At 40.5% G+C, this 22,053-nt stretch overlaps 1 long non-coding RNA gene across 3 annotated transcripts in view; it reads right to left on the minus strand.

Moving 5' to 3' along the window:
• Window positions 1-11,092, minus strand: part of LOC126078162 (uncharacterized) — a 91,220-nt gene extending 80,128 nt beyond the window's left edge. For all 3 annotated transcript variants that reach the window (XR_007517990.1, XR_007517989.1, XR_007517988.1), the window contains exon 1: window positions 10,299-11,092. This is a non-coding gene — a long non-coding RNA (uncharacterized LOC126078162). The remainder of the gene's footprint in view (window positions 1-10,298) is intronic.
• Window positions 11,093-22,053: the final 10,961 nt, after the last annotated feature.

The raw sequence follows: 22,053 nt of genomic DNA on the forward strand, positions 1-22,053 counted from the left end.
TACTTAGAGATACCTCAAAGTTAATTGTGCTACTAAGAGATGCTTAATTCAATTTTAATTGAATTTTCTTATGACATGTCACCTGAAATCTACCTTCCAAGAACAGATGGGAGATAGAGACTTAGTCTTTGTCTACTAGCATGCTTTCTTTTCTTTTTCCTTGGATTCTTCTAAGCTTGCCAACTCTAAAATATTTTGCTTTAGAATGAGCTTAACTGCAAATTAGAAGCTTGTTGTTTTATTATGTCAAAGCTACATTTAGTTAGTTCTCTTGATGATATATATAGAGAGAGATAGAGAGAGAGCCCTGGTGACACAATGTTTAAAGTGCTAGGCTGCTAACCAAAGGTCTGCAGTTCAAACTCACCATCCTTTCCACAGCAGAAAAGATCTAGCAATCTACTTAAGATTACACCCTAGGAAACCTTATGGGGCAGTTCTACTCTGTCCTATAGGGTTGCTATGGGTCAGAATTGACAGCACACAATAATGATGTGTGTGTGTATATATATGTGTGTGTGTGTGTGTATAATATATATATAAATGAGAGAGAGTTTGATTTTTCCCAATTCTTAGAAATTACAGAACAGGGTTGCCTTAAGTGCCAAAAATGCCTTATGATCAATTCCTGAAAGACTCACAAGATCCCTGTTGGGTGCCATCAAATTCTTGGCTGTGCAATAAAAGAAAGAAGAAAATAAAACAGGAAAAATTAAATACAAAGAATAATAAAGGTTACCAGAAAAAACTCTTCAAATTGTATATTTAAGACATATTAGGAATAACTAACATTAGAAAAGCACAGCTTTGTAGTAATTTGTTTTTCAGAATAAAACTCTAAGAAGTGGTTTATTATTAGGTTTTGTTGCTGCTGTTGCTGTTTTATAAAAGATGTTTCAGCATATAGAGAGAGAAGTAGCTTCTTGTATTAAAACTGTACAATTGTTCCCCCACTCCAGAGGTTTCATTATCTGTATTCAAATGCTAATTAATGTAGGCCAGAATTATCGTTAATGTTCAGTTTACGTACCTATCTGGGGAGCTATTTATTCATTCTTTCTGATATTCAATTTATATATTTGTCCTTGTGTCTTATGGGAGAAATTCAAGATGAATTTGGTGCTTTTGCCAACTTTTCTAAATTACTGCATTCAAACAACTTCAGCAAGATGAAAAGAGGAAATCTGAAGAAGGGCATTCTCCAAGCAGGAAAACCCCACCCTAGTCAAAGGGGAGGCAATAAACTATACCTTACTGCAAGACACTTGACTGGGATGCCAGAAATGTGGTACTCACGGGTGTTACAGAAAATTCCTTCACAAAGCAACTTCAGGCACTTGAAATATCAGTCTCAATCATATTGCTCAGCAGGAGCCTTAGTTTGTCCAGAGAGCAGAACTAAGATGACCTGCCACCAAGTGACCGAGGTCGGCGCCATCCAAAGCTTGTTCAGGGCTGGTGCCAGTCTTCAAACTGTTTATCACCTGTCCATAATGACATAAGTATGGAAACCAAAAGTATTGAGAAACTTTTATAGCAGTTAGACTTGCCATAATATCCAAATGAACCATCAGCAGACTTGTGTTTATATGTCTTTTCTTTCATTTCGTGTTGCTAGAAACTCATTTTATTGTATCTTACAGAAGTATCGGTCTTTGACAGATTGGGAATAAAGAATAAAACCTGATCCTTCCTCATACATAGCTTGAAAATCCCTGGCCAAGATGTTCGGTGAGAATTGTCTAGAGTATAGCCATCAGGGGTATCACTGGTGACGGGAAGAACTATGGAAAAAAGCTACGGCAGATACAAAAGAAGTAACTGGCCTAAGAAATTCCAGTCTTTTGGGAGGCTTTCTCACAGGTAAGTCATCAATTAGCAAGAAGGTCACTCACCACTACCACTGCCCAGTAAACATCAGAAGGATGGTTAAAGGGTTTTTTTTTTTTTACATTCTCATGAAAAAAGAGAAAATGATAATTTTCATTAGGAAGAGGTACTAGAACTGCCCCCCCCAAAAACAAAATTAGATAGGAGCTCAGGACTTTTTTTTTTTTTAACTAAATTCAGAGTTCCAACTGGGAGGGAGGGGCATGGGAAAAGTTGTTTCATCCTGCAAGCTCATCATCCATCAGAGTTATTCATAGGATTGAGAAAATAGTGGATTAGAGTATAAGCCATTATTTCACCAAAAAGCTAGAAGAAGTTAGACCATTTAACGAACTTTCACAGATAATCATCCTGAGATAGAGAATCTGAAGACCACTATGAAAAAATTTCTGATCAGGGATATTTCTTCAAAGTTTATCCCCTTTTTAATAGTATAAGAGTGAATTCACAAAATGGAATGTTTATGAACTAAAAGCATCCAAACCTACTAAACAAGGCAAGTCATGTCACCATGGTCCATGGCTGGCAAACTCTGGAATGCCTGTTAAAAGCCAAGCAGCATTCAATATTAACCTATTAGTCATATGGATGTGAAAGCTGGACAATGAATAAGGAAGACCAAAGAAGAATTGACGCATGTGAATTATGGTGTTGGCGAAGAATACTGACTATACCATGGACTGCCAGAAAAAGAAACAAATCTGTCTTAGAAGAAATACAACCAGAATGCTCCTTAGAAGCAAGGATGGCAAGACTTCATCTCACTTACTTTGGGCATGTTTTCAGGAGGGACTAGTTCCTGGAGAAAGACATGATGCTTGGTAAAGTAGAGGGTCAGCAAAAAAGAGGAAGACTCTCAACAAGGTGGATCGACACAGTGGCTGCAACAATGGGCTCAAGAATAGCAACAATTGTGAGAATGGCGCAGGACCAGGCAATGTTTCTTTATGCTGTACACAGGATTGCTACGCGTCGGAAGTGGCTCAACGACAGTGACTACTACAAGACGTCGTCAGAGAAAACAAAGGAAAAGATTCCCCTTTGGCCACATAAGACAGTTTTTTGTGTAGAATGACACTCCAGGAGATTCTAAGCACATCTAAATCCATTAAATGATTAATTTTTTGGGGGGGGGGAATGTTTTGGTGATGCCATATTTTTACCCTAATGGAACAGATGCTGAATTGTTGTTTGTTGGTTACCCATTGGTGTCGAGTCAATTCCGACTCATAGTGACCTTATAGAACAGAGTAGAACTGCCCCATAGAGTTTCCAAGGAACGCCTGGTGGATTAGCACTGCCAACCTTTTGGTCAGCAGCTGTAGCACTTAACCACTATGTCACCAGGGTTTCCTGTTTGTTGGTAGTTTGTTTATTATTTAAAAAAATAGGGTGCCATTGCAAGTGGGCCATATTGGTCCCATGTTCCACGAAGTACATTGCAAATGGGGTACATATAGGTCCTATGGTCCAGGAAGTGCACCACAAACTGTTTTCAGGGAGGCGAGCACTTCATAAAAGATGTACGTCATCAGGGAGTTGACTAATGCAACCTGGCCATATCAGTCCAATGTTCCATGAAGCATGTCACACACGTGGTACATGTTGGTCCCATGGCCCAGGAAGTGCATCATGAACAGTTTTCACCCCCAAAATCACTCATTTACTTGAATATTTCTGAATACCAGTAACTGTACCTTCCAATAACCCAAAGAAAGAGTAAACATACTTTCAAGCCTTATCGTGCTGTACAGAAACCAAAAGACAAAAAAGGTTCACGCAATCGCTCCTCTGGAAAGGATCCTGTCATACGAATGGCTCTCCACACTTATATGTGGCACAGACCAACTTCCTTGTTTTTTAGGCAGTTGCACCAGTATATGCCATGACACCAGAATGTACTACAGTGCCTCAAATCCCTGCCAGTAAACCTCCAGGGCAGAAAAGACATGTGGAACATATATGTGCCATCACCTGCTAAAGGGTTTTAAAGTACATTTTACACCCATTTATTTAATTTTCAAAATTAATCGGTTATACCCAAAGGTGAACACTTTGGTACTTGAGGTCCTCTAAAATACCCTTCAGCATCCAAAAAGGAAAAAGACACTGAATGTCATATCTGTTTGGAGTTACATGGCCCTAGTTGCAAAGAGAAATCAAAACTAATCATGGAAGTAAAACCATGGAAGAAGGTATCTAGAAGTCTGATGAGAACTTGCTTACTATTTCTTAAAGTACAACATCAATAAATAAGCTGTATTCTGATTATTTTATCAGGATGTTTGCTCAGGGGCTTCCATGAACATGTGCTAGAGCCTAAGAAGGAAATATTTTGTATTCTACAACTTTCCACCAAGGTGAGGCTTTAAGAGACACTGCGAAACACTGCGATTTACCCTCACTATTGAGTCCTCATCAGGGCACTTGAATGGCATTATACTAAATTTACCAGGGACATCCCACTCAAAATATTTCAGAAGTTACCCCAATTTTTGAGTGAGAGTCTAGACTGGGCAATGATGTGTGTTTCAACATTAGTTGTGAAGGATGGAGTTCTCTGGGAGGTGCAAATGGCTTGCACTCCACTATTAACCTAAAGGTTGGTGGTTCGAACTTACCTGGAGGTGCCACAATCTGCCTCTGTAAAGATTACAGCCAGGAAAACCCTATGAAGCTGTTCTACTCCATAACACATGGAGTCGCCATAAATTGGAATCAACTCAACAGCAATGAGTTTTTTGGCTTTTGTGAAAGGTGGGATGGTGGAGTGCCTCCTCAGGGTGCCAGAAAGCTAAGAAACTAAGATTCTGTGCCTCTTACTTGTCTTTGGCTATCACTCTATCTAGTGTGAATAGAAAGAATTCATAATAAAATTAGGACATATTTTCTAAAATGTTTAAAAAGGCAAGTGTTAGCTTCATAAATGTGACACAATCAGGGAGCCTAAAACAGCAAATAAGTAGAAAGCTACTCCTTTCTAGGGGATTGGAAAGAAAATCAGAACCCCTGCTAAACAATTCACAATAATTAGGAAACTGGTGAGGCAACTAACCAAGAGATTTCTAGCTTTGTGGATGGGTCAATACCCTGAGCATCACTAAAACATTTAACCTACTATAGGACAAATTCCCTTATCCCTAATTCAAAAGCTCAGTGAGACATTGCAGATTAAAAAAAAAAAAAAAGTAATAACTTGATTGGATCGATCAACCATCTCTCCACTGATATGGGGGATACCAACCAAGTCAAAGCAGGCCACCATCCATTAACCTGTTATTTAAATGCAGTCATGGTTGAGCTAGTGTTCAAATACTTGAAGTATTTTTTTTTTTACCCTAGAAGAATAAATGTAATGTTTTGTTTTGCTTTTTTTGTTAGGTGTCTTCCAGTCGGTTCCGATTCATAGCCACCTCATGCTCAACAGAACAAGACACTGCCTGGTTCTGCACCATCCTCACAATCATTGGTATGTTCAAGCCCATTGTTGCAGCCACTGTGTCAATTCATGTCATTGAGGGCCTTACTCTTTTTCACTGATCCTGTACTTTACCAAGCATAATGTCCTTCTCCAGGGACTGGTACCTCCTGATAACATGTCCAAAGTATATGAGACTAAGTCTTGCCGTTCTTGCTTCTAATGAACATTCTGGCTGTATTTCTTCTAAGACAGATTTGTTCGTTCTTCTGGCAGTCCATGGTATACTCAATATTCTTCACCAACACCAGAATTCAAAGGCATCATTTCCTCTATGGTCGTCTTTAATTCACTGTCCAGCTTTCACACACATATGAGGTGATTGAAAACACCACGGCTTGGGTCAGATGTACCTCAGTCCTTAAAGTGACATTTTTGCTTTTTAACACCTTAAAGAGGTCTTCTACAGCAAATTTGCCCAATGCAGTAGGCCATTTGATTTCTTGACTGCTGCTTCCATGGTTGTTGATTGTGGATCCAAGTAGAATAAAATCCTTGACAACTTCAGTCTTTTCTCTGTTGATCATGACGTTGCTTATTTGTCCAGCTGTGAGGATTTTTGTTTTCTTTATATTGAGATGTAATCCGTACTGAAGGCTGAGGTCTTTGATCTTCATCAGTAAGTGCTTCAAGCCCTCTTGACTGTCACCAAGCAAGGTTGTGTCATCTGCATATCCCAAGTTATTAATGAGTGTTATTAATGAGTCTTCCTGCAGTCCTGATGCCCCGTTCTTCTTCTTATAGTCCAGCTTCTCAGATTATTTGCTCAGCATGCAGATTGAATAAGTATAGCGAAAGGATACAACCCTGACAGACACCTTTCCTGACTTTAAACCTGCAGCATCCCCTTGTTCTGTTTGAACAACTGCCTCCTGGTCTAAGCATAGGTTCCTCATGATCACAGTTAAGTGTTCTAGAATTCCCATTCTTTGCAGCGTTATCTATAATTTATTACCATCCACACAGTCATAGTCAATAAAACACAGGTAAACATCTTTCTGGTATTCTCTGCTTTCACCCAGGATCCATCTGACATCAGCAATGATATATTTTATTCCACATCCTCTTCTGAATCTGGCTTGATTTTCTGGCAATTCCCTGTGGAAGTACTCTGGCAACTACTTTTGAATGATTTTCAGCAAAGTTTTACTTGTGTGTGATATTAATATTGTTCGACAATTTCCACATTCGGTTGGATCACCTTTTTTTGGAAAGGTTACAAATACGGATCTTTCCATTCAGTTGGACAGGTAGCTGTCTTCCAAATTTCTTGGCATAGATTAGTGAGCACTTCCAGCTTTGCATACTTTTATTGAAATACCTCAATAGGTATTCCGACAATACCTGGAGACTTGTTTTGCGCCAATGCCCAGGTCACCTTGGACCCCTTTCATCAGTATCATCCATTCTTAATCATATGTTACTTCCTGAAATATGTTGAAAGTCGGCCACTTCTTTTTGATGCAGCAACTCTGTGTATTCCTTCCATCTTCTTTTGATGCTTCCTGTGTCATTTAATATTTTCTCAATAGAACCCTTTAATATCACAACTCAAGGCTTGAATTTTTTTCAGTTTTCCCAGCTTGAGAAATGCTGAGCGTATTCTTCCCTTTGGATTTTCTACCTCCAGGTCTTTGCACATGTCATTATAATACTTTGTCTTCTTGAGCTGCCCTGTGAAATCTTCTGTTTAACTCTTTTACTTCATCATTTCTTCCTTTCCCTTTAGCTATTCAATGTTAGAGAACAACTTTCAGAGTCTCTTCTGGCATCCATTTTTACCTTTTCTTTCTTTCCTATCTTTTTAATGACCACGTGCTTTTTTCATCTATGATGTCCTTGATGTCATTCCACAACTCTCCTGGTCTTCAGTCATTATGTTCAATGCATTAAATCTATTCTTGAGATGGTCTCTAAATTCAGGTGGGATATACTCAAGGTTGTACTTTGGCTCTCATGAACTTGTTCTAATTTTCTTCAACTTCAACTTGTGTATGAGCAATAGATGGTCTGTCCTGCAGTCACTCCTGGCTTTGTTCTGACCATTGATATTAAGCTTTTCCATCATCTCTTTTCACAGAAGTGGTTAATCTGATTCCCATGTATTCTATCTGGTGAGTTCCACACGTATAGTCACTGTTTATGTTGGTGAAAAAGTTATTTGCAATTAAGAAGTTGTTGGTCTTAGAAAATTCTATTTTGTGATCTCCAGGGTCATTTCTATCACCAAGGCCATATTTTTCAACTACCAATCCTTCTTTCTTTCCAACTTTTGCACTGCAATCACCTAGTAATTATCAATGCATCTTGATTGCATGTTTGATCAATTTCAGACTGCAGAAGTTGGTAAAAATCTTCAATGTCTTCATCTTTGGCTGTAATGTTTGGTGCGTAAATTTGAATAACACTCGTATTAACTGGTCTTCCTTACATGCATATAGATATTATCTTATCACTGACAGTGTTGTACTTCAGTATAGATCTTGAAATGCTCTTTTCAGCAATGAATGCTAAGCCATTCCTCTTCAATTCATCATTCCCAGCATAGTAGACCATGGGTTTGTCTGATTCAAAATGGCCAATACCAGTCCATTTCAGCTCACTACTGCCTAGAATATCAATGTTTATGTGTTCCATTTCATTATCTCGGAAATCCTGGTGGCGTAGTTGTTAAATTCTATGGCTGCTAACCAAAAGATCGGCAGTTCAAATCCACCAGGTGCTCCTTGGAACTCTAGGGGGCAGCTCTACTGTGTCCAATAGGGTTGCTATAAGTCAGAATCGACTCAACGGCAATGCGTTTGTTGTTTTCTTCATTCTTTATGACTTCCAGTTTTCCTAGATTCATACTGTATACATTCCGTGTTCTGATTATTAATGAATTTTTGTAGCTATTTCGTCTAATTTTGAGCTGTGCCTCATCAGTAAATATAGGTCCTGAGAACTTCACTCCATCCACATCATTATGGTCAACTCTACTTTGAGGAGGCAGCTCTTCCCCAGTCGTCTTTTGAGTGCCTTCCAACCTGAGGGGCTCATCTTCCAGCATTATATCCAACAATGTTTCACTGAAATTCATAAGCTTTTCACTGGCCAATTCTTTCAGAAGTAGATTGCCAGGTCCTTCTTCCTAGTCTGTCTTAGTCTGGAAGCTCCGCTGAAACCTGTCCACCAATGGTGACCCTGCTGGTATTTGAAATACCGGTGGCAAAGCTTCCAGTATCACAGCAACACAGAAGCCACCACAGTACAACAAACTGACAGATACATGGTAGATAAACAGTAATAGAAAGAACTAAACATGATATTTCAATTTCTTCGGGTGTGTTCTCCTTCAGCAATTATTTCGGAGACACAATTTTTTTTTCCTATATCATTTCTGCTGTGAAACGTTTCATAACCAGCAACATCAGTCAACAACCTTCCTATAGGGGTGTGCTGAAAATTCTACTTTAAAAAAATAGTAGTGAGTATTCAACAACAGTTGTAAACTACTGCTCCTCCACCGCCCAGCCTTCAGAATTCCTCTTCAGAATGCTCAACCACTAACACCAATAGATGATTTCTGAGAGAGCCATAGCCACTCCCCTAACTCCAGTGGCCCCAGAAGCAATTATGGTGACTGGTAAACTCATGGTAGGCTTTTTCCCTTCTCATGTTCTCTGTTCAGTAGCAAAATCTCCACCCACCAAAAAGAGGGAAAAAATTAAACAAATATTGTACTTTTAACTAATGTCATTTTCTACTAGATATTAAAGATTTATATATATTAGAGAAAGCATTTTATTCCAAAGAAGATCAAGAGGAAGGGAAGGGGGTGGTAGAAAGCATTAAGTTGAAGTTCTAAAGATGAGCCTCAGTTTCGAAAAGTTCTCTGTTTCTGACCTTGAATAAGTTCATTTAACCTCCCTGCTTGCATTTGACCACCCATATTGTAGGGGCTAATTCAAAACAGAGCTAATCTGAGAACCCTGTAGAGGTAAGTGTTTCTAAAATGCCTCACATGGTATAAAAGGGAGATCTACGTGCCAGATGCTATTACTGTCCACTCCTGCCATGTTTTAAATTGACCTCTAATCTTTGATACAATGGAGTGTGAAACCAGCTTAAGGTCTAGGAAATGCCAAGCTGGCTGAAAGGGTGAAGAAAAAAAAAAAGCAAGCCTGGCTGAGTTAAGTTCTAGCATACCACAATTTCACAGTTGAACCAAAAGCAGTAAAAATACAAATTGTAAGGTGTAGAGAACCTAAACTTTGAAGTCAGTCCTCTGGAAAGTAGAAAGGGAAGCTTGTTTACATCTGCAAGTTAACCCTTAAGGGTAGGCTACGATCAAGAAACAGAACTCCAGCTGCTAGTGCAAGCACGGCTTTCAAGTCTTTGGGTGCAACTAGCCAAAATATTATTAATAAGAATACCTGCAGCTAACTTTTAATGATCCCTACTATGTACCTTGCAGTGTGCTAAACATTAGACCTGAATTACCTCACTTACTCCTCAAAACTCCACAATGAACGAGAGTCTACTATTACTCCCATTTTACTCAAGGTATCCAAACCAAAACCAAACTCATGGCCGTCAAGTCGATTCCGACTCATAGTGACCCTAAAGGACAGAGCAGAACTGCCCCACAGGGTTTCCAAGGAGCGCCTTGTGGATTCAAACTGCTGATATTTTGGTTAGCAGCCATATCTCTTAACCATAACACCACCAGAGTTTCCCCATGAGGTACACAGAGATTAAACACTTTGTTTGGGATATCTTAGAGAGCAACTAGGAAAACTCATGCAGTCTGAAATTGTGAAGAACAAACCATTATAAAATATTTGGTCTTGGGCAAAAATATTTAGTTGGCAGCCAACAGATGGCCTGTAAGACACAGCAGGTACAGTATTTCTCTCTAGAAGCACTCTGACTCTCTCGGACCACTTACCTTCCAATAGTCTATGACTCCCCCAGGGTGCAGCTTGAAGATTTTTAGAGAAATGTGCAGGTTGCAAATGAATCTCCAGTCCTCCTGTATCTCTGCTGCAAATTCTCATTTAAATCTATCATACTCTCAGCCAGGTCCCTTTCATATTTTGAAAAATTTCTCTAAAGAGGTTTACTACGTGTGGATGCTCCCAGGCCATTTCTCCACTGTCCTTTCTCATTCTTGCTCTTGTCTTACAGGCAACGGAACAAGCAAGATTTCCTTCCTGAGAAGGATGGTTCGCTTCAAAGTCACTTTGGCCATTGAGTTCCTCTCACTGCTGGCTGAGAATGGACCACATTTTTCATCCCCCTCTAGCAGACACAGTCATTGTACCTCCTGCTGTGTTCCCACACTGTTGCAACCGCTGCTGATGGTTTAGAAAAAGTCCCAAAGAAACATAACACTCTGACTGAGCTATTCTTTTGGCTTTCAGTTTCTTTTCCCCTCCTCTCTGGATCACTGATTTCCTTTCCAAAAGGTTCCTTATTTTTCACAGCTCTGCTCCAGCTGGTGCAGACATCACAATACAAAGGAGTGAAACCCTGTATTCCCAAATCCTTATACAGTGTTGATGAGAAATTACTAGTAGGGTGCTCCATCAGAAACTGCCTTGCTCATCCTATTAAAGCAACTTCTACGTTTTCAAGCTCACCATTGTCTAAGTGGCTGTTCAAAGTTAAGGGAAATGAGTAAGAGAAAAACCAAGAAGAACTGGGATTAGAACCTAGGAAGGTCTACGAAATCTAGCAAAACCAAAAACCCGTTGTTGTCAATTCCAATTCATAGCGACCCTACAGGACAGAGTAGAACTGCCCCATAGAGTTTCCAAGGAGCAGCTGGTGGATTTGAACTGCTGAAATCTAGCGGAGAGCCCCAAAAGTAGGCGTGGAGGTAAAAGGAAAGGTAAGAATAAAGAAAGACATCCTGCCAGAATTTCCAGTTCTCCACCTGGCCACCAGACTGCCAGAATGTTCAGCCTGTTGTCTGACCTATGGATTTCAGAACTGCCAGCCCCCACAATTGTTTGAGTCAATTTCATAAAAATGAATGTCTCTCTCTCTGTCTCTCATTGGTTCTATTTCTCTGGAAAACTATGACAATCCACATGACAAAAAGGAATTAAAGTTTGCGGAAGGAATTAAGGCTGCTAACTAACTGATTTTAAAAGACAGACATTATTGTGGATTATCCAGGTGGGCCCAGTGCGTTCACAAGAGTCTTCACAAGGGGAAGAAGGAGGCAGAAGAGAAGTTAGAGTCAGAGAAGGACATGTGATGATGGAAGGAGAGGTCAGAGTGATGCCATGTGGTAAGGACTCACTCATCTTTGCTGGCTTTGAAGTTGGAAGGAGGCCACGAGCCAAAGAAGGTGAACACACTCAAGAAAAGTCAAGGAGATCAATACCCTCCTACATCCTCTGTAAAGGACCTCAGATCTGCCATCGTTAGATATAAAAAAATGAGTTGCTGCGCAAGAAAATGTTGAAGAGTCTAGGTTGAGAAATGAGACAAAATTAGCAAGGATTGCCCATGTATACCCTTTTGATATCTAGTCAGTTCCAACTCATGATGATCCCATGTGTTTCAGAGTATAACTGTGCTCCATAAGGCTTTCAATGTCTGTGATCTTACTGAAGCAGATCACCAGGACATTCTTCTGCAGCGTCACTGGGTGGATTTGAAGTGTCAACCTTTCAGTTAGTAGCCAAGTGCAAACTGTTTGTACTCAGGGACCTTGCCAATGTAAAATTCTCCAGAAATATTTATCTAGACTCTTTATTTTGGAATGTGGATTGTTTGAGGAATGCAACTTTTCTCTCCCCTCCACCTTGTTTTCCATTTCTCTGTCTCTCAGACATAAGGAGAAAGTAGAAAATGGGTCATTTTTTTCAATTCAAACTCACACGTCTAAGCCTCTCAAGAAGCAAAGAGTTCTGGATGGAAGATGACATTGTTTACTACGTTTTAAATTCACTCATTGCTTTGATGGAAGGGTCAGGTCATCCAAACCCTCCACCACAGAGAGAAAATCACAATTCCCAACTCGTACAGAAACAGACATTAAGTTTGACTTTTAACATTACGGAGTCCTATTTCTCAAGCCATGAGCAAAGAACATAGATTTCTAAACATATCATGATTTCATTTGCCAGTTTTACCAATGGAAGGGGAAATGGAGGTGGAAAAAGTCATTTCAAATCAGCTATGATGGAGCCCACCCCCTCTCCATGTTTCATACTCCGTGAGATCAAATTTATTTGCAAATGTTTTCCTAAGAAAACAGGGATCGATTCTACCAAACAAAAATTCCTTTTACAGTATCTTACTAAACTCTTTTCTTCCTAGGAAATAGAGAACAAAGAAGGTAGAAATATATTTCAAAAGAAATCTGAAAAAATAGCCAAAGAATATTCGTAATAAAGGAGAAACAGAGTGGCATGCAGGTTGCATAAGGCCCTTTTGTATCCCAGGGGCATCTGGGGGAGCCACATATGCATGTTGCAATACAATTGCATCACCATTTCTCTGAATCCAAGGGGAGGGTTTTGCTCTACATAAATTGTGGTCACAGAAGCTAACTAAGCTCACTTCTGTTACATTTGTGGCTGGGATAAGAATTGCACATAATTATGCATCTTTCTTGGCCATGCATGGAAACAAATCCTGGAAATAAAACCAACTATTCTATCAAGTTCTCCAAGCAGACATCCATCAAATTTACGAGATCTCAAGAGTATGAATTTGGAAACTCAAGAACGGTGCTTCCCCTGAAATGATTCCCCAAGGTGTGCGGGTCAACAGGGAATGGAATCCTTCACCGTGTGACAGGCAGCCAGGAGACAGTATCTGGGTAGAACATGGTGCATGAAGGGCTGCTTCAGTCACTTAATACATCTGCAACAACTGTTTTGGCACCCAGTGCTTGAGTCCACAAAGGTTTAATTTAACAGTACAAATACACAACGTGGTTTGTGTATCTGCATGTTTTTAATGATCTACATACAGGCAACTATTTTACAGTGGCTTCTAGCAGAGACGGGAAAAACAAGATTCGACTATAGAAGCTGTCTATATTTAATATTTCTGTTAGTTTTCTGTCTGCCAGTCTGGCAGATTGGCCCAATTGGAAAAACAACGTCTATGATTGCTGAAACAGTTCCTGGCTACATTTGGCACCCTTAATCACTGAACGACACAGAAATCCCTGTCTACAAATCTAAGGCAAAAGAGGCCAGTCTTTGTATATCACTAAGACTTATCTGTTTGTCTTTATTTCAAAGTCCAAATTCTAAGGTCATTACTCAGTTCAATAGCATAACAGTCCTCAACATTTCACAAAAACAATGAAACTCTATGCAAATTCCTGGGTTAACTGGATGTCATCAGTCCCATGACACTATAAAAATGAATCCATCTCCTGTCTTTTATTTTGTTTTGTTTTTCTAAGTCAAGGAAAAAAACAAACTAAAAAAGAACACCCAAATAGTCATTCATTCCATTCAAACTCTATTTGTAACATTCATTAAAATAATTTTCTGTATATTGATACACAACAAAGAATTCAAAAAAATTATTGGCATCATGTGCTCTTGATTACTGTTTTGCCTACAGATTTTCTAAAGGTGGTGAAAAGTAAAAAGTACTGAACCTGAAATTGGAAGTGCCAAGTTGGAAACTTGGTCCTGAATCTTAGTAGTTGGATGATATTTGACCACTCATTCAACCCTCTGAGTCACTCAACCTCATGGAGTTATTAGACAATCAAATTGGATTCCATGTGAAAGAAATGCTGGTAAAAGAAAAAATGCCCTCCAAATGTAACATATTATAAAATAAAATAGGTTGTAAGTAGTATTTAAATAAAAGCTTAACAATGAATAAACTCATAATCCTTAAAAAAAAAAAAAAAAAAAGGTGAAAAAATACTATTCCCAACATTCATCAGTGTTCATCTGTGCTCTTGTTGAGTGAAGAAACTGTAATATTTGGTTCTACATCTAATTAAGTCCTGAAAACACAGTAAGATATGAATGGAAGTTTTGTTTCTATGCAAGAAATCCTGGCAACTTGAGCATCTTTTTTTCTCAGCACATCATGTCATATCACAAATTACTTGTGTAGACAGTTCGCAGGGTCAGTCTACACCCTTAACCCTTTAGCTGCCAGTGATGAGAAGTACACATTAGCAGCAGAAATGGAACGGCCCAGAGGGTAGGCGAAGGGGAAAACTGGGAACACTTTGGTTAAGGCATTGGATTGGTTATAAGAATAAAGCCTGAGCTTTGAAATCAGGCAGTTGTAATTCCAACATTGGATCTACCATTGTTCTTAATTGGCATGATAACAATCTACAAGATAATATGTGTTGTTACGAGATTTAATAAGTGCCCCCAAGACTTGGCACATAGAAAATGCCCAATAAATAGTTGCTATAATTCTCAGGTGAGCTAATGTTCTGGAATGTTTTACTGCCCACCCAAACTTTTAACACTGGCAAATCTATTAATTTCTATATATTTCCTTTAAAATAAATATAACTTTGCAAGAGCTTCACTCTTCCCTGACCCTCCATGCCACACACACTAACTCAAGTTGGAAAATGGATTCATTCTAATTTCATCCACATCTCCTATATCTAATCAGTCTTCAAACCCTATCAATCCAATCTCCAGAATCATTCCTCAGAGCATCCTTCCCTCCCCCACCTTGTTCTTCTTGCCTCTTCTCTGCCAGAGTTCATCACTCCTCTCTTCAACAGCTCTTTGATGGCTTCAATTTGTCTTCACACCTCCAGCCTCTTTCTCCTCGAACCCACCCTCTAGCCTGCCACCCATTACTGAGCTAAAACAATGACCAGACTGCATGGATGCCATGGAGACTCATCTTACTATGGTTTCTCATTAACCAAAAAGTTCAAACTCCTTACTGCAATGTGCAGTTGGCTTTACAAACTGGCCCCAGGAGATCTTTTGGTCTCACAGCCAGTCACTCTTTCCACACCGTCATTTTGCATCTGAATATATACAGCAGGATGTTAGAAAAGAAAAATGTTTCCCCCTCAAAAGACAGCAGATGCAGCCAGTTGGGGTTAGTGGAAATAGTCAAAGGGAATAACCACCCTGAGCTTCTTGAATCACTTCCCCCACTTTGGGTAAACATAAAGCAGCCTGAATGTGAAGAGAGGATCTTGAGTAATATTTGCGCTTTAGAGATGGCTGTTACCATGTGGGAGTAGCCCCAGTGGTACAGTGGTTAAGCGCTCATCTGACAACAGATAGGTTGATGGTTTGAACCCACCCAACGGCACTGTGGGAGAAAGACCTGATGATCTGCCTCCGTAAAGATTATAGCCTAGAAAACCCTATGGGGAAGTTCTACTCTGTCACAAGAGGTTGCTAAGAGTCAGAATCAACTTGGCGGCACCCAATAACAATATCGACATTACCATGTGCAGTCATTTCCCTATAACTCTTGGGAGAGGGGTATGGGGTTCCTAATGTTCTAAACTGCCCAGTCAAGGAAGGACTTGTTGCCCCAGGTTCTGGGAGTGCTGATAGCACACCACCTTCAGCTGTCAGCCCCTTCAGGGATTCCCTTAGATGCAGAGAAAAGCCTATCTCAGGATAGCCCCACTATCAGAGTGGCCCATATCCAGTGAAGAATCCAGAGGGACAGCAGTCTAACTCAGAGCAATGCCTACAGGACATCTTAGCACCAGAGTTTCTTGTGGAGTCATCCACATCTCTCCTCAGGCCTGCCTCAGAGCTCTTTTCCTCCCTTTACCCAATCCTGTGTCATCCCCCTCTCTTCAACAGGTATTGATCTCCAGCATAAACCAGTCACTCTTGAGTCAATTCTGACTCATGGTGACCCCTTAAGTATCAGAGTAGAACTGTGCTCCATTGGGTTTTCAATGGCTAATTTTTCAGAAGGAGACCCCCAGGCCTTTCTTCTAAGGCACCTCTGGGTAGACTCGAGCCTCCAGCCTTTTGGTTAGCAGCTGAGTGCATTAACCTTTTGCACCACCCAGGGACCTTAATCCCAAGGAAATTCCCCAATAAACATTCTATATCTCATAACCAGCTGCCTGAGAAACCAGACCTTCAATAGTACATTCTAGTTGTTTGCTGCTGAAGCTACCTGCCTCCTGGGCTCTAAATTCTTTGGGGGCAGAAATGGGTATTACCCATATCTGCATCCCCAGACCTGGCACATGACACAGGTTTTCCATTTAATACAAAAAAAAAAAAAAAGAATCAAAACTAGGAGGAGAAAGTTAAATGCCAGATTTCAAATCAACACAGGGAGATTTTTTCTACAGAAGGTGTACTTTGAGGAGAGGTTCTCTTTGTTTAAAAAAAAAAAAAAAAAGGACTTATTTCCCCCTTCTCTGGTTTCCATGAGAAGAGATTTTTCCTAAACATTTCTGGCCTTTTGCTACCACCTCCCTTCCCCTTGTAGAGGTGGCTAGTTACTTCGTCACCAGGTAACCATTGCAGCTCATGTTCTTTCGTTTTTACTTGCATTTAGAGAGGCTTCTTTGGAGTAACACTCCTGGCTTCTCTCCTATGCACACACTTTCCCAGTGGAAGAGAAACTCACTTGCCAGCAGGTGACTTCAGCAGAAGGAATTGAGCCAGCAAATTTCAATTCTTCCTCTTCCTCAGCTGGTTTAGAATCTGTCTGCCTAACAAAAGTGTATTTTCTCCTCTGCTTCTACAGGCTGCAATGATGCCAAGGACAGCCCCCCAAGGAGGAAGCCTATAGTTGCTCAGCACCACCAAGACTAAGTGGGTACCTTTGTCTACTTTGTTGTTGTTTTTGTTAAGTACCATCCAGTTGATTTCAGCTCATAACAATCTCACGTGACAGAGTAGAATAGCCCCATAGGGTTTTCTTGGCTGTAATCCTTACAGAAGCAGCATGCCAAGTCTTTCTCCTGTGGATTTGCTGGGTAGGTTCGAATACCAACCTTTCAGTTAGCACCGAGCGCTTAACCATTTTGCAACCAGGGCTCCTTCTGTCTACCTGTCTACCTTAGGGGACAGAATATTAGCAAGTCCACTTGGCAAGCACACCTGTATTAGTTATCTGTTGCTGAGAAACAAGTTTCTCAAACCTTAGCCACTGAAAACAGCACATATTTATTTTCTCACAATTTCTGTGGCTCAAGCACCTTGACATGGCTTAGTTGTGTCCTCTGCTTCAGCGCTGCAATCAAGGCATTGGCCAGGGGTGAGGTTTCATCTGAAGGCTCATCTGGGTGAATATCTGCCTCCAAGTTCACGTGGCTGTTTGCAGGATTCAGTTTCACGCAAGATAGTGGACCAAGGGCCTCAGTTTTTTACTGGCAAAAGGCTGTCATTAGTGTCTTGTCACATGAGTGTCTCCACATAACAGCTTGCTGCATCAAAACCAGCCATAGAATCGATAAAAAGAGTCAGCTAGCAAGACAGATGTTACAATCTTATGTACCATAATCACAGAAGCGACATCCCATCATCTTCCACATATTCTTTGGTTAGAAGAAGCCCTGGTGGTACAGTGGTTAGCTGTTGGGCTGCTAACCAAAACGTCAGCAGTTTGAATCCACCACTGCTCTTTGAAAACCCCGTGGGGCAGTTCTACTCCATCCTATAGGGTCTCTACAAGTCAGAATTGACTCAACAGAAATGAGTTTGGTTGATTTTGGTATTGGTTAGAAGCAAGTTAGTAGGTCTTACACACTCGAGGAAAGCAGATTACACAAGGATGTTAATACCAAATGGATCACTGGGGGTCCTGTCAGAAGGAGCCTACCTCAATACTTAAGCCTTGATGTCCATTAGCTTTATCAAAAATCATAACTGAAATTTTTATCCCCATCATTCTGACTCCAGGGCCCATTTCTCCTTTGATTCTAATCTCAGAAGTAGGAGAAGGGTGTTATTTATTGGGCCCCCTCAAATCACCAATACTTACATTGAAATTATTCAGCTGAAACTGGACAACCTCTCAGCAGAATGGAAGCACTGGTTGATCTCTAGTTCCCTTCCTTCACTATGCATCTATCCCAGTGCGAGGCAGAATCTTGCTGGGGTTGTTAACCTTCATCTGTAGTCACTATGTGCTGCACTTACCCTTACAGAAACTTGAGAGAATTCACCCCATGTCCTTATCTGAGCCAGTGATCTCATATAACCACATGCTAAGGCCAAATGTATACTTGTCATGCCAGCTCTCAGGAGACAGAAATACTAAAGACTCATGTGACCCTGGTGGAATGGCACCAGAGAGTGTGTGACGCCAGAATCTAAACCGTGTCTCAGTCATGGTGAAGCACTGAGGAGTGTGCCATATACTTATCACCACAAAGGTGGTGTTGAAACAAACCCAAAGGATTGGCTGAATTACACAAGTCCTTCTGTGTTCAGGAAGCATTCTCAAGTGCAATGCGTAAGATGGTGACATTTACACACTGCAAAAGGGCAGCCAAGCGTCACTTGGGACATTTGTATACCCTGCCTCTCCAAGACATTGAAATGAATAGGCTCTAATAAAATAAGAGCTACTTGTGTGTAAAGTTAAAAATACATAAGCCCACCATGAAGATGGGGACTCTGTCATTCACGTATTACCAGGACCTACATAGTGACATAGGCATGGAAGATGTTTTATAGATACGTGTTTAACTGTCTGATTGATCGATTGATTGACAAGTTTTTTTGTCCCTGGACAAAGCTGGTTTAGCAATCAGCTACTAACTGAAAGGTTGGAAGCATGAATCCACCCAGAGGCACCTCAGAAGAAAGGCCTGGCAAACTGTTTCCAAAAGATCACAGCCAATGAAAACCCTATGGAGCATGATTCTACTCTAACACACATGGAGTCACCATGGGTCAGAGTTGACTTGACAGCAGCTAGTTTGTTTGTTTGTTTTGGCTTTTGTTGTTTGGTTTTTGTTTTCGGCTGTTATCAGCCTTTTTCAATCTGTGCTGCTTTTTTTTTTTTTAACCTCTGTTACAATATATGTGATTCCCACATAAGAATTCTAGATATGCAATGTGTTGCACTACAGTTTTTAAATTCTTAAGAATATATATCAAGGTAGAATCAACATTGGGAAAATGTCAATTCTACCCAGAGCAATCTACAAATATAATGCAATCCCAATCCAAATACCAACAGCATTCTTTAACAAGGTAGAAAATCTAATCATTAACTTGCAAAGAGATGGGAACAACCTAAGTGCCCATCAACAGATGAATGAATAAGCAACTCATGGCACATACACACAATGGAATACTATGCAACAATAAAGAACAATGATGAATCTGTGAAGCGTCTCATAACATGGATGAATCTGGAGGGCAGTATGCTGAGTGAAGTAAGTCAATAATGAAAGAACAAATACTGTATAAGACCACTACTATAAAAACTCGTGAAAAGGTTTAACTCGGAAATAACCAATCTTTGATGGTTACTAGGGAGGAGAGTGGTTGGGAGGGAAAACACTAACTAGGAAATAGGTAAGTGATAACTTTGGTGAAGGGAAAGACAGTACACAATACTGGGAATGTCAACACAACTTGAACAAGGCAAGGTCATGGAAGATTCGTTGACACGTCCAAACTCCCTAAGGAACCGAATCACTGGGCTGATGGTTGGAGACCATGGTCTCAGGGGACATCTAACTCAATTGGCATAACATAGTTTATAAAGAAAATATTCTACTTTCTTCTTTGGTGAGTAGCATCTGGCCTCTTAAAAGCTTGTGAGCAGCCATCAAACTTACTCCACTGGTCCCACCCCATTGGGAAAAAAGGAGGATGAAGAAAATCAAAGACACAAGGAAAAGATTATTCCAAAGGACTAATGGACCACAACTACCACAGCCTCCACCAAATTGAGTCCAGCCAACTAGATAGTGCCCAGCTACAACCACTGACTGCTCTGACAGGGATCACAATAGAGGGTCCCAGACAGGGTTGGAGAAAAATATAGAACAAAATTCTAACTCACAACTTAATGGAGAAACCCTGAGAGGATGACCCCTGGACACCCTTTTAACTCAGTACAGAAGTCATTCCTGAGGTTCACCCTTCAGCCAAAGATCAGACAGGCCCATAAAACAAATGGGCACACCAGCTCATGAGAAAGGACAATAAAGCAGGAGGGGACAGGAAAGCTGGTAAAGGGGAAACCAAGGTCGAGAAGGGGAGAGTGTTGACATGTTGTGGGGGTGGCAACGAATGTCACAAAATAGTACCGGTGTCAATTGTTTAATGAGAACCTAATTAGTTCTGTAAACCTTCATCTAAAGTACAGAAAAAAAGAAGATGTATCAAGACTTGGACATGTTATCAGGAGGGACCAGTCCCTGGAAAAGGACATCATGCTTGGTAAAGTAGAGGGTCAAAGAAAGAGAGGAAGTCCTTCAATGAGATAGATTGACACTGGCTACAACAACGGGCTCAAACATAGCAACAATTGCGAGGATGGCACAAGATCCGGCAGTGTTTCTTTCTGTTTTACATAGGGTGGCTACGAGTCCAAACTGACTCCACGCCACCTAACAATAACGCTCAAGACTACCAAGATAAGAACCCTAAGAACCACAGGCAATACAAAGGGCTAATTGTATGTATGTGTCTTGATGGGGTAGGGTGGGCAGTGTGAACATAATGGGTACAAGCAGAAAAGGTCGTTCAGATTACACCTTGGCTTAGTAAAATCTACGTCTTTTGGTTATACACCTTCTGAAAATAAGTGTCATTTATTTTGGAGAATGAGTTGCCCTTGAAATCACAGAAAGTAGCCATGTCCTGTTTACAGTATTGTGCTCGATCTAGACTTAGACTGTCCATCTTCCAGGAGTTTCTGAGATGATGGAGATGTTCTGCCCAGTATCATAGTCCTTAGCCACGTGTAGCTATTAAGCCCTTGAAATGTGGATACCGAGACAGAAGAATTGGATTTTTAATTTAATATAATATGGATTTAAATAAGCACATGTGGCTAGTGGCTACTCTATGGGACAACACAGTTCTAGAGCTTTGCTACTCAAACTGTGGCCTGGGTACCAGCAGCTTCAGTAACAACTGCAAGCTTGTTAGAAATGCAGAGTCACAGGCCCTACCCCAGATCTACAAGCAGAATCTGCATTTTAACAGGAGGTGATTTGCAAGCACATCAAAATTGGAGAAGTACTGCTCTAATGTGTTCCTAAGTGAGGCTGGTTGTGGCGCAGTGGTTAATTGCTACAGCTGCTAACCAAAAGGTCAACAGTTTGATTCCACCTGGTGCTCCTTGGAAATACTATGGGGCAGCTCTTCTCTGTCCTATAAGGTTGCTATGAGTCCGAATTGACTCAACAGCAACAGGTTTGGTTTTGGTTTCTCCAAGGAAATAAAAACCCTGGGTTGATATTTTTTGAATAGAGACACTAGAGGACTAAATCCACTATTAATTCAGTGCCCTTCCTAGAGAGCACCAAGATGGAGAAATGATTCCGGAATTAAGTCTTCTGGAGTCCTCTGATCTGTATTCAACCTTACTCAGCCGAGACCCTTTCTTTGCTAATAGTACTGGCTTTACATGTATGCTTTGTAGGTATATTGGGTAAAAGATTTTTAGTGACCGTAGAAAGGAGCTTCTTTATTGCACTCGATAGCTCCGCTGGCCTTTGTTGATGTTGAAACTGGTTTGCCAACTGTCTCAGGATTACAGATGAA

Source organism: Elephas maximus, chromosome 6, assembly GCF_024166365.1.
Source record: "Elephas maximus indicus isolate mEleMax1 chromosome 6, mEleMax1 primary haplotype, whole genome shotgun sequence".
NCBI classification, from domain to species: Eukaryota; Metazoa; Chordata; class Mammalia; order Proboscidea; family Elephantidae; genus Elephas; species Elephas maximus.